Source organism: Clupea harengus, chromosome 25, assembly GCF_900700415.2.
Source record: "Clupea harengus chromosome 25, Ch_v2.0.2, whole genome shotgun sequence".
NCBI lineage: Eukaryota > Metazoa > Chordata > Actinopteri > Clupeiformes > Clupeidae > Clupea > Clupea harengus.
Window position 1 is genome coordinate 4,242,616 of NC_045176.1, and position 8,070 is coordinate 4,250,685.

General features: G+C 40.7%; 1 long non-coding RNA gene across 1 annotated transcript; it reads right to left on the minus strand.

Annotated features, from left to right (window-relative positions):
• Positions 1-2,923: 2,923 nt before the first annotated feature.
• Positions 2,924-6,023, minus strand: LOC116219529. The gene is made up of 3 exons (XR_004163210.1): positions 5,654-6,023; positions 3,410-3,523; positions 2,924-3,085 (listed from the first exon to the last, which is right to left on the minus strand). It is a non-coding gene; the product is annotated as an uncharacterized LOC116219529 (long non-coding RNA).
• Between the last annotated feature and the right edge of the window lie 2,047 nt (positions 6,024-8,070).

The following is an 8,070-nucleotide window of genomic DNA, read 5'->3' on the forward strand; positions in this document are numbered from 1 at the left end:
TGGCTGTTGGGAAAAGACTGTCCTTTAGGACCTCATTTCATTTAATTGAGTTGTTTAGCAGACACTTTTGTCCAAAGTGACGTACAAGGGAGAGAACAGTCAAGCTACGAGCAAAAGACCTAGTGTAACAATAAATACTATTACACATAAGAAATAGAAAAAAGGACCTGTACCGTCTGCCAGAGGGCAGGAGAGTAAACAGGTGTTGGCCTGGGTGTGATGTGTGTGTGTGTGTGTGTGTGTGAACAGGTGGTGGCCTGGGTGTGATGTGATGTTCATGCAAATTTGATGATGGTGTTGGTGGGATGGGTAGGAGTAGTCATGTGTACAAGGAGCAGAGTAGTGGGCTCAGCACACAGCCTTGTGAAGAGCCAGTACTAAGCGTGATGTTGGAGGAGAGTTGGGGGCCGAGTTTCACAGTTTGTGGGCGGTTTGTGTCTTTTATCCAGGTGCAGATGGAGGGGGAGAGGCCTAGTGCAGCTAGTTTGCTGACTAGTATGTCTGGGATGATTGTATTGAATGCTGAGCTGTAGTCTATGGAGACTATTCTTACATAGGTTCCTCCTGGAGGTTTCAGGTGGCTCAGTGCGGTGTGAAGGGCTACGGCGATGGCGTCTTCCGTGGACCTGTTTGCTCTGTATGCAAACTGATGTGGGTCAAATGAGGGGGAAGGGTGGATTTGATGTGCTGTGAGACCAGTGTAAGTGCAGAGACTTTTGGAATGGCCACTGCATTCGGCACGTCCATTGCTTGCTGAATGTTGGAGGCATGAATGTGATTGGCTCTCGCGTCCAACATTTCCCCAGTCGTTCCTCCGGCAGCTGGCACTCGCGCGCCACTCTTTAGCTTACAGCTGAAGCATCCCATTGGATGAAACTTGCTGGGAGGGGATGGACCCAGAGCTGCAGGTGAGGGGCTGAGGTGCAGTCGGATCAGATGTGTGGGCAACCTGCAAATAGAGAGAGGATCAGCCACTGGTCAATCATTTCACTGATTTAACCTGACAGAAGACACATCTAAAAACCCTACTGATATGTAATATTGCAATCAATTAATCAACTCAATTAATTAATTAAAAATGAATTAATCGCACAATTTGCTGTGATGAGTCATTTGTCCCTATTAATACTGAGACTTGTACTAATGGATACTAACATGTACAAATCAAATGTAAAATAACAGAGTTAATGTAGAATCAACATAAATGAAGTATATTTTAAACTACAATTATAATGTCTAACAACATCTTCTTAACTTTGACATCTTCTTAACAGGCACTTGTTAGTTCAAAATCATTAAATATTTCAAATGAATCGCACGTTAAATGTGACATCTGTTTCTAGCATGATATACATAATATGAAGAATAATTACCTCAGGATCAGAATGGGCAGCATTCATACCTAAACATGAACAGAATCAGTGAGACTCCAGATATCATTCAAACATAAATTCATTGTGGTTCTAGTGAAAAGTCAGGGGCTCATGATGATTCCTAATTGGCTGGCAGGGGATTTCTCACAGTGTTTGAATACCAAACTATGGGAACTGAAATGATGTTGGGCATTTGGAAAAACATTTTTCCATTATTTTTCTGAGAGAAAAGAGAACAAAACTAGCAGCAGTGGCTAAAAGGAAGCTAACAGCGGAGATGATCCACATCCGTGTTGAAACTCTGATTCCAGAGGAGTTTATCTTTTGTGCTGAGAGGAAATATATCACCAACATCATCTCCAGGGACGTGCACAGGAATTTTGAAGGGCAGTTGCTCTGCCCTGGAAAAAAGGGGCAACACGTTAATTTTTTGCCGCCGCCACGCCCCCGTCCCCTGGACGCAATTTTTGCCTATATCACTTGAAACTCTCACTAACCGCCACGCCCCCGTCCCCTGGACGCTTATTCCGCGATTATTTTATCTAAGCCTACATGAAGTTCTGCAGCCGTAATACTATTTAAAAATATATATATATTTCCTTTGGAGGGGCAACTTCAGTCAAGGAGGGCAAACGGGCAGTTGCCCGAGCAACCTTAGCCCCCTCCTGTGCATGTCCCTGATCATCTCCATTATCATCATTATGAGCTTCAATGAAATGTCATTATGTATTTCTTCACATACAATTTCATTCCCGCTGATGAATTCATGGAGTATTTAAAAAAAAAAAAATCGTATAAATATTTATTCAATTTGATAAACTGTCACTAAAGCATCAATGAAGAGTGACAATAAAATATGAAATTACCACATTTTGTATTTAATGAAAACTGATTCGTCTGAAAGCCTTACCAAAATAAATTGGGTAAACTTGTCTAATTCCCAAGACAGTGTATCTCCAGCTAACTTGGTTGCTGTGGTTACAGACGATGTGATCATCTCTGGACACGACAACAAGAGTGGTATCAATAATGGCCCCTCCCTTGTGTGTGCAGGTGCTGCCGTTGCAGATGAAGGTCAGAGAGAGGTCATGACCCCTACAGGTCAGTGTCACATTACAGGAGTCAGCGCTGGACCAGTTTGACACTACAGTCAGGTTGGGGGTTGATACTGGCTCTGATGAAGACACACACACATGCAGGGGTATTGCAAGACAAAGGCACATCACACGGCACTGGTTCCTGTAGTTTAACAGGGATGAGTTTGACTTGATGCTACATAAAAGATCAACAGATGAGCTGCAAACTCATAGTAAACAATCTAGAACTAATATGAGGTTATAAACCTGGTACCTGGAACTATAAACTAGCCAAGTGCTGTTGGCATGAATCTCAACGTAATAGTTTATTTAAAAACCCACCTAGGACTGAGAGATTGTATTCAGTAGACACAAGATTCTCTGCAGCACCAATCTCTCCTCTGTAGAGCCCACTGTCACTTTGCTGCAAGTTCTTCAGTTTCATATAGAAGTTTGTAGAATCAAACTCCACACGGTCATTAGGTACATATAATTTTTCTTTTGCAGGATAATATCTCACAACCTGTCCATGGAAAGACCAGTGCACAAAATCTATCTCCTCCCTCCTAAAGTCTTCATGTCCATGGATGTCCAGTTTGACATGATGTCCTTCAAGCAGAAATAAATCTCTTGCCTCTGTGAACACAAAACTAAATTAAATCTCTGAACCTAAACACACACACACAACAAAAACAACCACCACATTACCAACTTGGCCTCACAAATCTGTAAAGTGTACATTTCTAAACAAATGATTTTGAAAACGCTCACAAACCCAAGTGCAACAATCTAAAAGACATTCTGATATTCAAAATTACAATTTCACCACTTGAGGGCTCATATCTCTCTTTCAACTGCTCAGGTAAAGTAATACCATAGTGATAGTTCTTTCATATCATAACCATAGACAAGTTATGTGTTAGGATGGTGATAACATTGTGGTGTTGCTCTGTTCTGTACCTGTGTACAAGATGGAGGCCAGCAGAAACAGCTTAAGCACAGAGGAGTCCATTTGACGATGATGCATGGGGAGGCTTTGCATTTGGCTCGAGCTGCAAACCAACAATGAAGAGGCTAAAGAAAGGAAACACATAACACATGAGCTGTAGGCAGTCAGGGCAATCACTTGTGCCTTACTTCCACGTCAAACAAAAAGCTACTTTTTGCTGCAACATCTATTTAGTACGTACACACAAAGCACCCCCATTACTAAGGAGTAGTGACCGCGACAAGTGAGATGTAAGCAACTATGAGCACCACATAAACTAAAACCCGACACATACCAACTCATTCTAGCTCAAGAGACTACAGCAAAGATAAAGTGTAAAGCAACACGTCTGTCAGTGATGACTGTGACTGAACCATAAGATCTTTAGAATGGTCATTTGGTGATATAGTTGGCAATGTTGTGCTGTGAAAAGCTTTTCTTACATGTGTGTGGGGTGGTCCGTCCTGGACCACAGAACTACATAAGGCATAGCCAAGGAGGCTTGTGGAAACGACATGTATGTTGAAGATAATAAAACTAGTTGCCCATAAAAACACACATAAATAGTGGTAAACCCTTGCATACTGTTACTTTAAATGTATGCTCTAGAATATAGGGTATTAATGTTCTCATATTTGAATACACATTCAAAATGTCTTCCTCTGTGGAAACAACCTGGGACATCATCTTTGGACCTAGATGCACATAGTAGGAAGAATTAAAAACAACACCAAGCCACCATTGCATCTACTTTGCTGCTGACTAGTGTAGGTGTAGTCCCACCATAGACTACATTACCCACAATTCTCTTATCATCTTAACTTTCTTATCTACATTTCATTGAGACAGCATTGGCTGAAAACAAGGTTGTAAAAAGGTGACGCACTTTTCCCTCACTGCAGAACAAGAACAAAGGACTACGCAACGACGATTGGTATGTAACTTCTGGCCAAATTTACGAAAATAATTTGACTCGTTTAGTTGCAACCTAAGTTCTAAGTGATTATACCTGATTAGTATTAGCCATTAATTACTGTTTGTCACTTTTAATAAATTGTTTATTTAGATTTAAACAATGTTTTTGTCTGTTGTTGTTCCAATATTCCACTGAAAGCCATTTTCCACCAAACCAAGTACTCCAATTGCCTTCACTTATCTGGTTGTTTCATGAAGTGTTATATAGACTGTGTAATGAAATTGTAGTACGTTAGTATTGTGATAGGCTATACTTAGACTGTAGCATAGTGGTACAACTAGAGCTTCCCATTATTTTAATTATAAAATATTCTAATTCTAAATGTAATGATTATTACATTTTATGAGACTGATTTAATTAAACTAGATAATGTAACAACCCCGGTTTCAGCTACACTAGAAAAGATTTAGACGTGAAAATCTGTATAACAATGCACGAAATCCACTTTAATGGTAAAAACTGTCCAGTGGTTGTGTAGAGGAGTCCTGGGAATGCTTGGCGTTTATGAAAACGTACAGTAGATTGTCAGTGGGCGGGAAAGGGACTTCAACCTGCTGGTGCCTTCTCACTAATCAAATCAGGAACACGAGAAATCAAAGTTGCACATTACATGGCGTCTTAAATTAAAGATATTCGGCAAAGTAAGCATTGAACGATCAAGCAGTGTAAAATGTAGGTGTGAAAACCCAAGCTCCACCTGACGTGTCTGTTTGTCGTGAAGTAGACTTTGGCTCATAATACTTGGTATCTCAGCGTAGGGGGGTGTAGTTATTGTTTAAAGCTATGTGTCTGTCTAAATTAATTCCCGCCACTTTTGATAAATGAATGGCAGAGTTGAACGTGAATCTAAAAACGATTAATATTCTACTCCTATTTGTGTCTTGTGTGAGCTAGGAGTTTGACACAGATAACAGGTATTAAGAACACTTTCAGCTCTAAGTGCCCCAAATTACGATCACAGAATGTAAATGGCAGTTTTGGCTTACAATTAGCGCAGTGTCTTCTTATTTAATAACGATAAGGCCACACCTGTACAAGCCAGGCGTGAAGAAGCTGTGTATAAGATAATTGGTTAGGTTGCCATTTGAGCTAATTGGTGATACATATTTCTGTTATTTCGACTAAGCAGCTGATTTGTCCAAACGTTTATGAATTTGAAAGCCTCAAAGTGGTGACTTGATTGGACAATGAAACTGACAATATTATATAATACACCTAATTGCGAAATGTTTACACTCACCATTGCTGTGAAATGTATCACCATAAACTCCTCTCCATAACGATTACAAAAAGCGCTTCGATGTATAACTCCTCGGAATTGATGGTGGTCAAATGAATGTATAAACCGTGACACACGATTGGCGCTAACTCTATACAATAGAGAAAAATCCCAAATCCCAGAGAGTTTATGGAGTTCGAAAAGAACAGCATGCGGCTTTCGTCTCAATGTAGTATAAAGCTTTTGGCACCGGCAAATATAGTCCGAAAAAAAACCGCGAAATCAGACGTCGCTGCCCTGCGTCATATGACTTTACCTGGTGTAGGTAAATGTAGTTTTCGTTCATAGTAACATGTCCATTGGATTTCATCCCCATTACTGTTGATAACTATAAGGCAGAATTCAGGCCCAAATAGTGCTGCACTCTTTTAACCTAAAAACAATTAATATTCTACTCCTTTTTGTGTTTCGTGCGAGCTGGGTAGGAGTTTGACACAGTTAACAGGTATCAACGACAGTTTCAGCTGATGCAAGTAGTTGCAGGCATCAGATTTCATTTTGCATGCACTACCAGAAATCTTTAATTCATAGTATGAAAAATAATCTATTTTTCAAAAAAAATATGAAATGATGGAGTAATATGGAGATGGAGTATCTTTAAAAGAAAATTGTATCTGCAATATATATGAACACTTTACCCAAACAAAGTTTCAAGGAATTAAAAATAATCATTCTTGGGAAAGTATGCAGTCAAACTATCTTAAAAACAAATGTTATAAAAACTATATTTACCAAGATCTGTGGCACTTTTTTATTTTCGAGAAAATCCATAACATGAGTGAGACGTTGGGTGAGTTGGAATGACTATATTTGCATTGAGCTACTTGTTGTCTTCCGCATCATCAGTCTTTGTCTTGACAGGAAGAAAGAGGCTCGTTGAAGGTACAGAAATGGATGTGATATGGACTTTGCTTCTATTCGCTACCGTCATTCACAGTTTAGAATTAGAATTAGTTAAAAAAGCCTTTATTGTCATTGTATGTGCATACAACGTAATTTGGAGCGCTGCTCCTGTTGTGCCACGAGGGACAACATATATCACAACAACCACACAATAGCTAAAAAAAGATTAAGAGCACAACAAAGTGCAGTGATATGGAGTACAAGTACTCCCCCTGAGGTACGTTGCAAATACTGTAGATACAGAAACTATTTGTGTTTAATACACATGAATAAGGTGACTGAGATGGCATAAGTGTCTTGCAGTAAATTATACTGACTAATGCGTTAAGTTCCACATTTTAGTGCATGTTTGAGTTTAATGTTCTGATGGCTGTTGGGAAAAGACTGTCCTTTAGGACCTCATTTCATTTAATTGAGTTGTTTAGCAGACACTTTTGTCCAAAGTGACGTACAAGGGAGAGAACAGTCAAGCTACGAGCAAAAGACCTAGTGTAACAATAAATACTATTATACATAAGAAATAGAAAAAAGGACCTGTACCGTCTGCCAGAGGGCAGGAGAGTAAACAGGTGTTGGCCTGGGTGTGATGTGTGTGTGTGTGTGTGTGTGTGAACAGGTGGTGGCCTGGGTGTGATGTGATGTTCATGCAAATTTGATGATGGTGTTGGTGGGATGGGTAGGAGTAGTCATGTGTACAAGGAGCAGAGTAGTGGGCTCAGCACACAGCCTTGTGAAGAACCAGTACTAAGCGTGATGCTGGAGGAGAGTTGGGGGCCGAGTTTCACAGTTTGTGGGCGGTTTGTGTCTTTTATCCAGGTGCAGATGGAGGGGGAGAGGCCTAGTGCAGCTAGTTTGCTGACTAGTATGTCTGGGATGATTGTATTGAATGCTGAGCTGTAGTCTATGGAGACTATTCTTACATAGGTTCCTCCTGGAGGTTTCAGGTGGCTCAGTGCGGTGTGAAGGGCTACGGCGATGGCGTCTTCCGTGGACCTGTTTGCTCTGTATGCAAACTGATGTGGGTCAAATGAGGGGGGAAGGGGGGATTTGATGTGCTGTGAGACCAGTGTAAGTGCAAAGACTTTTGGGATGGCCACTGCATTCGGCACGTCCATTGCTTGCTGAATGTTGGAGGCATGAATGTGATTGGCTCTTGCATCCAACATTTCCCCAGTCGTTCCTCCGGCAGCTGGCACTCGCGCGCCACTCTTTAGCTTACAGCTGATGCATCCCATTGGACAAAACTTGCTGGGAGGGGATGGACCCAGAGCTGCAGGTGAGGGGCTGAGCTGCAGTCAGATCAGATGTGTGGGCAACCTGCAAATAGAGAGAGGATCAGCCACTGGTCAATCATTTCACTGATTTAACCTGACAGAAGACACATCTAAAAACCCCTACTGATATGTAATATTGCAATCAATTAATCAACTCAATTAATTAAAAATTAATTAATCGCACAATTTGCTGTGATGAGT